Consider the following 10,066-nt stretch of genomic DNA (forward strand, 5'->3'; position numbering starts at 1 on the left):
TTTTGTAAAACGGTGCATTTTGCTCAATTGTAGACTAACTTTCAGCAATCCTGTTTCTGATATCCACTGCAAGTTGACATTTTTTTAATAATCAATTAGAAAAAGAAGCAATTCGCTATAATTTTAATTTCAGTTGCCCTTTATTTATTTTTTTTAAATGTATCCTTATTTTTTGGAATTTTGACCTGTTAGTTTAGACGGATCATGTAGAAACTAGTAGTCAAAACAGGTCTGGTTTATTAAGGAATGGGTGTACTGTATTCACAAGCTGGAAATTTTGGCGTCAAACTATCAAGGCAGATTCCCAAGGCAAGCAGACTAATACCAATATTGAATAATGCGTTATGTCTTAAATTTTTGAAATTGTTTTCCAAAATAAGTTGAAGAGTAAAGAGTTGTCTTCCTTTCAAAATGGATATCAGAATGGAGTGTCGATAAGAGATATGTTAAGAAAAGTAACTAATATTCAAGGCTTTGAAGATGATAAAGCTACCAATATGATCTTATGTGATCTGAGCAAAGACACAATCAATCATGAAATATTAATTTCTAAGGCAATTAGAATATTTTAGAATAAGAGAAAGTGCATTAAGTTTTTGCTCAAACTTTTTGAAAGGTTAGGAGTCAAGTGGCATCAAATAATAATACAAAATCTAGTCAATCAGAGGTGTTCCCCAAGGAGCAATACTTGGTCCAATTATTTACTTATTCGTTATATTGATATTACTGTTAAAGGATAATTTATTAATATTTCAATTGGCTGAAGATATACTTTTTGAGTAAGTGGGAAATGTCCAATTTAAAAATAGTGTGTCATTTTTATGTAAATCTGTTGGTTTTGAATAGAGAAAAAACAGTTTAAAAGTTTTGCATTACCAAAAATGGACAATACAACTAAATTTCTTGGTGTTACACATGACTGTTCTTTAAATGGCTCGAACAAATCGATATTTTTAATTTTATGTTTAAAAAAATTTGATACACTAATGAAAGTTATTATAGGGTTTATTCTAGGAGATGTATATATATGGTGTATCGGTATGGGCTAATAGATCATTGGCAGAAAAAGTGCTTATAATACAAAGTGTTGAAGATCATTTTTCACTAGCAAAAAAGTGATCACTGCAAACATTTGTGCAAGAATCTGGGAAAGGTCCTTGCTCTATTTGTATATCATACATTAAAAGATGACATAGAAAATCTTCCAAATGTTGCAGAAAAGTGAGGATACAAGACAGCACTGATCTACTAGGCAAAAACCAAGGTATCAAATGGTCCTTACATTGAAGGACTAAAAATGCTAAATATGCACGCTTTGTATAGATAGTGTGTAGGGCCAAGATTAATGAACAGAAAGGAAGTGTACAAGAGGGTAGAAGCGGAGGGATTAAAATCCTTGGCTAGTGACCGTATGAAGAATAATAATTTGTTTGTTGTTTGTAACCATTATTCTTCATATGACATTGCTTCAAGGATTTTAATCCTTTAATAACTTTGCTGTGATATATTGAGATATTTAAGTTTAGTCACCTTCAATAATTTTTAAATTAATTTACATTGATTGAAATATTTTTTATTAAAAAAAAATAAAATAAAAATTACATTTTGAATGGTACACAAAGCATAATGGCATGGCTAATTCCGCCTACCAGTGTTTGCCATTAAAAAAGAAAGAACTATTGATTAAGAGAAAATATTAATAGTTACTAGAATAGGAAGCAATTATTAAAATTAAAGATTAAAAAAACAAAAAGTTTGAAAAGAGCATTAATAACATTTATAATAGTAAAATGTGTAAAAAAACAAAAGAGGAATAAATGAAGTAATGGCTAATGCTGTCTACCAGTTTGTCAATAAAAAAAAAAGAGAAATTAATACATATCATTAAATTTGGTGTACCTTCCTATTTGGAAAATATTTTTAAATTTAGGTCAACTAATAGATTTTTAGTGCAACAACACAGTTGAAAGCATTTATTATTCTATATTACGGCAAGGGCCTGGTCGCCTGGAATGGCCTTCCTTTGGAGTACGCTCGATGCCTCCCTTGTGCAGAAGCTGTAGTTATGGAACAAAAGTCATAACCCTCCATCCTTCCTTTCCTTACTTCTAGCCGTTCCACAACCCTTTCCTCTTAAGGTATGTTTACATCTGATACTTTTGTCCGGTAATGTATGTCGAGTGACAGAGAAAATTGCTTTGACTGTTTACCTACTGATAGAAAGTTATATCATGGATATATATACGACAGTTCTCCAAATGTGAAATTTGGAAAATGTACGACCCGTTTACATGCAAGTTAGATTTTTGCGTACACTTGTGTCCTGTGTACTTGTAAAGCACTTTCATTTTGCACACAGTTGATTCTATCTTGACATGATGAAAGTCTCAAAACGCAAACTTGTAGTGGGGTTTTGAGACGTGAAAAAGTCAATGCCTACAATCAATTAATGTCTGAGCTCAGTATTGAAAATCCAGTCCAGTTTTTGAATTTTTGAAGAATGAAACCTGCTGATTTTGAAAAGCATGCTTGTAAAATAGGCCCCATTATGCCAAAGCAAGATACCAAATACAGAAAAGCTATTAGTGTAACAATGTCTTGCTATACCTGTAAGTTCGTGATTTTTAGTATCTATTTTATAGCTAGTAGCTAACCGAAGTTGTGAATTTTCGCTAAAAATGTCAGAAATGGTGAATTTTGTGTACCCCTTCACCTCCTAACTTCGAAAAATCGCCAAAAATGAAATTTTCGGCCGATCAGGCTTATTTTAATCTCATTCGACGCAGAAATTAACCCTCTACAGATGTTGTTTCGAGCTGTTTTACGGTCAGGCTAACGGTTTACTAACAATTTCAGGAATAAGGTCAAAAAACGTGGTTTTTCATGGTTTTTTGCCTGTAGCTCGGAACTGAAGGGTTTGCGGACACAGGCTCATAAGACCTTTTTTACTCAGCGTTCAATTTCCTATAAGATCTGGAAGTGTGGCTGAATCGATTGGGGCCACCCTGTATATCTGACCTAAATTCTTCACTGTTTACATTAGCTACGATTCCTGTGTGGCATAAATATGCAGTAACTGTCAGTTGTAAACGTGCCCATACATTTTCCCACATTGTCAGAAGGTATTCTCTTTATTGTTACATTTTAGACCTATGTTAAATATTTCCGTATTATTTGATATTTTTTTCTGAAAAGAGCATTTTTTTGGGTCCGCTTCTGTTCTCTTTTCTTATAAAAACCTTTGACATGTATGCTTTTGCACGAGATTGCTTGCCATAGAAAGAACAGGCAGATTATCCTTTAAAAAAAACATAAGTCAGTATAAATAAAAATAATATTGCCATAATACAAAATTTGAAAGGAGACGAAGTGTGGTGAGAGCGAACGGGTAATGAATGACGGATCGCATTCGTGAATGACATGGGCTGGTAATTTTTCTCCGGTTGGACCATGGGCGGTCCATGAATGAATGGGGCCGGGGGGCGAGTTCAAAGGGGCCGCCTATTCCAATCCCACACCTTTATTGTGGTAATTCCTTGGACCCACCTCAAACTCGGACACAACACAAATCACCTGTCTCCCCGATACACGGATACTCGGCGGAGGCTTTTTCACTATTTTCCACTTGTAGCAGACACAGGCACACTCGCTGGGAATTCTTAAACACGACAAACGAAAACAAATTGCCGCGGCTTCGTCTCTTCTTGCGACGACCTTTCATGGCCTGAGCCCTCCGACAACGGGCACACGGCGAGATAAAACGGACCCAGGAGTGATACCTAGCGAACTAAAACAGGGCGACATCATTGCACGTAGCAAGGAAGAAATTCTTCATTTTGTTCACGGTACACAGCTAAGACGATATTAGAGATTTGTATCCGTAGGGTGTTGAAGATTTATTTCTCCTCCCATTTGCATGTTTCTTGTAGTGCATGATGATGTGTTCGAGATCCTCTCAGGTAGGTGACGGGATTTTATTAAATCTGTTGAGATATCCCTTGCACAGTCCGTGATTGGATCTTAACCTTAATATTGTTTTGCAAAACGCCTTGGTTACATTAATTGCTTTGATGAACCAAGGTTCACCAACGGGAACATATTTTTGCATCTTATCCCTTTGTTATTCAATTTGCCAATCTATCTGCAGCTGTAATCGTAATATAGCATGAAGACCTTTTCTGAGTACAGGCACTTTTAAAGAATTGCCCCTTGTGGTGGTATCTTTGGCAAGCCGATATTCGACATCATTATGTTTGAACCCTGTATGGCCTTTGATCCAGATGATTACTATTTTATGCCATTTAGACCTGATCATTGCTCATCAAGGATTTCTATAATGATGAAGTCCGCAATATACAACTTTTTGTCATTGCGAAGTTTTTTAAATTTTTCATATATTGATTAACCCATAGGTTCTGCCGGGATTTGAAACCAGAACCAATAGCGTGACAAATACGAGTCGGATCCCCTACCACGGCCACCGCGATCTTCCATTATCTAGGTCAGGTCTTCCAAAACGTTTTAGCCAGCGGACCCCTTTCTCAGAACAAAATCCAGCTCGGAACCCTCTCATTCCAGTATTTATAATTAGATAGGTATTTATAGTATGTAAAGCACTGAACATATGCTTTACGGCCTTTTCATCAAGATTCATCTTACAATATCGTTAACCCACGATTTTATGAGGGTTTGAGCGATGGTATAAGCTTTACCTGCCTGTGCCACTCGATAAATTATCAAGTCTTTTTGTGAGTTTTCATTAACAGTTTTTGCATGAGTTTTAAAGAAGGTTTGAGAAGCAACCAGTTCAGTGCGCTTCCTCGTGAAAAATTAGACGGTTTCACCCAGCGTTTTGGGTGTGTACTTTTAAAATGACGTCGCAATTTAACTGGAACCATTGAACTGTGAAAGGACATTCACGCAAATGACACACTGAGCTTTACTCTCGGCAGCCTCTATAAATCCCAAATCTAATTAGCTGATAAAGGCTTATTCCACTTCCTCTGGCTTTTTGACCTGCATCTATTCGGAGACTTGTAAAATTTGTGCATACTGGATCCTGCTGAGGTGCTTCATCTGAAGGCTGTTTTCATTTGGCTTGTCTTCAATAATGTCCTCATGGGAAGGTTGTCCTTCCTCCTCATCGATGCCAATTCGGAGCTTTCCTGGTATGTGATGGAGAAACTCATACATCCTCAGCGATCCTGACTTCAGCCACCGATCCATGTCGGAGTAAATAACTGATCAATGAGAATGACACAAATAGGTAGTGCACTCGCGAGAGAATCTGAGCTTGAATTACATTTTTGAGAAATAACGGTTTTTTATATACAACATTTGAAAAATCCAGGGTGTTCCAGAAGCAGCATTTACTGTTAATGATGGACCCAGTATCGACAGTGAAATTCCTGAAACCGTCCAGTTTAGTCCCGTCCATATCATTTACCTTACCTATTTTGCTTACGTGTGCAATAATAAATGTAGAATGAATGAATAAAAATAAAAAACTTTCGTTTACAGTAGTACTCATTGTTATTAATATTTTAATTTTATTTATTCATTGTACGTTTATTTGTGTAATCATTAATATTAATCGAATTTCTCCGCGGAACCCCCTAGTTAGGGTCGGTCCGCAGACCACAGTTTGGGAAGCCACAATCTAGCTGATTCAGCCTAACAAATTCAAAAATGGGGCTTTAAAATGGAGTAGACTAAGAGCTTACCAGGAAGTTCAGAAATCGGTATGAAATAATAAAGAATGTGGAATCCTGCAAACTTTTGAGTTCGATAATTGCAAACGGAAGATCCATTGATGAAATCAGGAAAGGAAGAAAAACATTGAAGCCCTTCAAGTCGGAGATTTGTACAAAATTTCAACTACAGCACAGAATACAATAATACATCATTGGTAAAATGATGGTGACGACCAAATTTCACATTTCACATCTTATCAATGTATCCAATTGGGCTGTATAATTTATCGTTTTCTTATCATGTTGTAAATCTTCTGATATACCAAATAAAACTTGGAAATATTATTTTCTATGTTATCTAATGGCAGTGTCATTGCAAAATTATATGTTTTATTTTTACGAACACAAGCAGAATCCTGTTGGTACAGCAGAGATTTGGTTGTGGTTCTCCCAGAGCGTATAATCATCTTGCCTTCTAATCTTCGGTTGCTCTGGTGGTCTGGACCATGGATGGATTGTTTGGCAGGTGTTTTGTTTTGTGCTCGGGTGCCGGTGGGCTGCTTTCAGTCGACGAGTACAGTTCAAATGATTTGATTTTGGTCTTGTTGATTTGCGTCAGGCTATTTGAGTTTTTGGTAACGAATAAGAATGAGAATGTAAAATAAATAAACAAGAGTGGAGGAACGACCCACTGGCAACACCTATGAGTCCTAAGTGTTGTCTATTTGATTGAGTTTAGTGGAGTCCATTGGAAAGGACATCTCTCGGCCATCGTCTTTATAAACGACGAGGAAATGAAATTCATTCATCTAGAAAAGAACCTGCACAATCTCAGAAAATTTCAAAAAATAGGTCACGGTTTCGTAGTTTTGCCGGATTCAAGAAATTGGCCGAAGTTAGACACGGAACCAAATCGGTTCAGAACTCAAAATGCGAACAATGGAAATTTTGATTTTGGAGAACAACAATTTTTTCGACTTCCCGTATGAATACAAGGTTTCTTTTCAGATTCAAAAGTAGTTCGGAAAGAAATAATGACTAGGAATGAAACGCCAGAATGGTGTATATCAAAATATGGAACGTGGACAACCAGCTATTCTTATTGATCAGGATAAAAAATTCAATACTCTAACTTGATCAGTTCTGACTGAAAACATATAACTTTATGTAGTTAAGAAAGTTAGGCATCACATTTTAAGTCAGACTAGATCAAAAATAATTAACTGGATTTTAAGCTTTTTTTTTTAATTTCATCATTCACTTCTTCATTCTTATTCCTTCGGTTCTTACCTTATGAACAGCCGAAATTCAATTTCTTGATACCGGGAAGGGGTTGAATTACAGAAATTAAATTCAATCCAGGTGGTTTAGTTATAGTTCAGACATTAAGTATTTCATGTATTAGCATCAACTACGTACGCGATACGAGATCAAAAATGTAAGTTTAACTAAAATACAAAATTAGTCAACACCTAACAAATCAACAACTTCTAAAAGTCTCCTTCAGATTGAATGGATGAACTAAAATTGAAACAGTTTCGAAAGTTATAAATGTAAATAAAAGGACAGATTTCCATGTGAAGGGTAGTTGAATGAAGACGACGGTCCGTTGATTTGTCTCGTCCTGCCCCTAGTTCACAGCCGTTAAAACCCAAAGCGAATGCCCATAGAATCGGTGTTATTCGCTAACGGTTCGTTTTCCGTGATGAATTCCATGAAATCACATCGTTAAGCCAATCTCGGGAGGAAAAAACCTTCCTATTTGGGCGCTTTCTAAGCCAATAATTAGCAAGAAAATGAACCAGTTGAAAGGAAATGACAAGACCAACCGTCGGAGAGTTAATGATGGTACAATGCGTATCTCAAACAAATATGATTAAAGTTTGGTTTAGGTCATACAATTTTTCCATTATTGTTTGCTAAGTTCGTAAAGATTTAATTATCTATATTATAATAACAGATCTATTTTGTGCATACATTGTACTTTTTAATTACAGTGTTTCTCCATAGTTAAAATAAAACGTTTGACAATCATCACCTAGAGACAACCCGCAAAAGACTATTGTTTTCAATGAAATATTTTATTACCCATAACTTTATGAGTGTGCCTGTCATAAGTTAAAATTCTTTGCAATTGATTTTTCAGAAAAGTCAGTTTTAAAAGTCTGATGAGGGTGGAATGGTGTTTGTTTGAATGTTTCTTGAAGAAGAGATGAGCTGCCGTGAAAATAATAAATTAATTTTATTACTTTCTCCTCACCCAGCGGAGTCTCTCCTCCTTTGAAATTTTTCTTATTTTTATTCTTTCGTCTTCCTCATTTAACACTGCCGCCGGTCGAGAATATATGTGAGAAACGGTATTTCAAAGCGTTTTCAGCCGAAGCTCTCAGTCCGTGAGAAAAAAATAACCAGATAGAATTCGATTTCGACTTTGGTGTAGAGAACCAGTTCAACCGAGGGGCCTTTCGGAAACGCGGAAACGTTTTTGAGGATCAAAGGCGGACCTCACATGGTGGTAATGAAGCAAGCCCACCCCTCGGAATGGGGTGCGTTGACAGGGTGCCCATTGTCACCGGTGATTCATGTTGGAACCTCCCCTTGGATCGTGTCCCGTACCGCCTTCTTTCAGCCGCCCTACGTGTTCAACAACTCGCCCTAAAAGCACACTTAAAAGCCCTTTCCCGGTGGAGAAGTGGTGACAGCCAATGGGCAAACTCCGCGCACCGGGCGGGCCCTCTTTTTACTTACAAATCCTCATTTCCTTAAGTTCGATTATCGCCGATGAAGAGCGATTATGTTGAACTTTTTCAAAAGTGTTATTTTCTTCACTAGAGCGTGAACGAGACGAGGTCGGATCTGTTACACTAACCCTATTAGGCGTAAATTATTATTCTGTAAAGGGGTGAAAAAAGGGTTGACGAAGGGGAGACCCTACCTCCATTAACATTAAAGATGGTCGGGGATTAAAACGTTATGAATCAATCTAACCTTATTCCGATAGTGTTAGAGAGATAGTGTTACTGTATTAATTTTTTCCATATTATTTACAAAATATATCAACTTTATAATTTCACAGTTACATGTCAAACTGTAGGTACATCACCCGCAGATCACAGGAGGAAATCAAACAATTGATAGCTACGTACGTTTGGACTTTCCGAGCGACATGGGGAAGGGCATTATCGTGCATTAGAATAGGATTGTCGCTGATTTCATCTAGGACAGGCAACGCATGATATTCCAAAATTTCATGATATACAAAACCGTCAAAGACCCCCAAACTTCATCCACATAGCGAGTGGCTGTCAAAGACCCTCCATGAACAACAACCAACTCTGTGCTGGTAAATTCCCGCCCACACCATCACTGAGCTACGTTGGAAAAATTGGCTCTGGGAAAAATTACAGGCTTCGTACCTTTCATCTTGCCTTCTCCACACTCTTTCATGCCCATCTGGAGATCGTAGAGCAAATCTACACTCATCTGTAAAAAATACAGCAGACCAATCGTCCAAAGACCAATGGCTATGTTCGCAAACTCGCTGTGTTCTGGTCAATTGTGGTCCACTGACGGGGCGAAAAGCATCAGTCCATAATGATTTCATCTTCTTCGGGCTGTGCGTTCAGAAATTTGGACACCTCGAACTTCCTGGAGCTGATGAATCGCTTGAACACCGGTAAGGTGTCGGTATCGCAAAATTCTCAAAGCCAAAAAAAGGTCATCTTGTGGTTCTCTTACCCTAGGGTGTCCCGAACCTGGCCTTCTATGGTAGGACCCAGTTTCTGGAAAACGTCTCGCAGTGTTTCGTAGTGAACGCCGTTGGCAATAGCAGCATACTTGACGGAACGTCCATCATCAATAAGTGCCACACCACGCGCAACAACCTCAGCACTAAGTGGCATTTTTAAGTTTAAAATTGAAATTAAGAAAACAAAGATGAAAACTAAACAGTTTATTGCTTCAGAATTCAAATGAGACTGAATAAACATTTCCGATTTCATAAAAATTAAACATTAAAAAATCCTTTATCCTTGTTTTGGTTTAAGGATTAAGTGTGTTTACGTCTAATTGATATTCCCAATTTAAAACATAGCATAAACAAATATTTATTGATAAAAACAATGAGACAACTTAAGGACAGAATTTTCTTTTATCCAGAAAAAAAAAATCAGTTGGGTGGAATTTTTTGCTTATCAGTGTATTAGTTTGTATATTTTAAATATATTGATAGAACAAATGGTACAGGCATTTGTATATTTTAAATATATTGATAGAACAAATGGTACAGGCAGGAGATTAGAGAAATGAAGAAGTTGTTCCACTTGCAAGAACCCCTAATCTAACTTCAATTTATACTATCAGAGAACTTAATA

The sequence above is a fragment of the Cimex lectularius genome, unplaced genomic scaffold, assembly GCF_000648675.2.
Source record: "Cimex lectularius strain Harlan isolate CLEC.00 unplaced genomic scaffold, Clec_2.1 scaffold24, whole genome shotgun sequence".
Classification (NCBI taxonomy): domain Eukaryota; kingdom Metazoa; phylum Arthropoda; class Insecta; order Hemiptera; family Cimicidae; genus Cimex; species Cimex lectularius.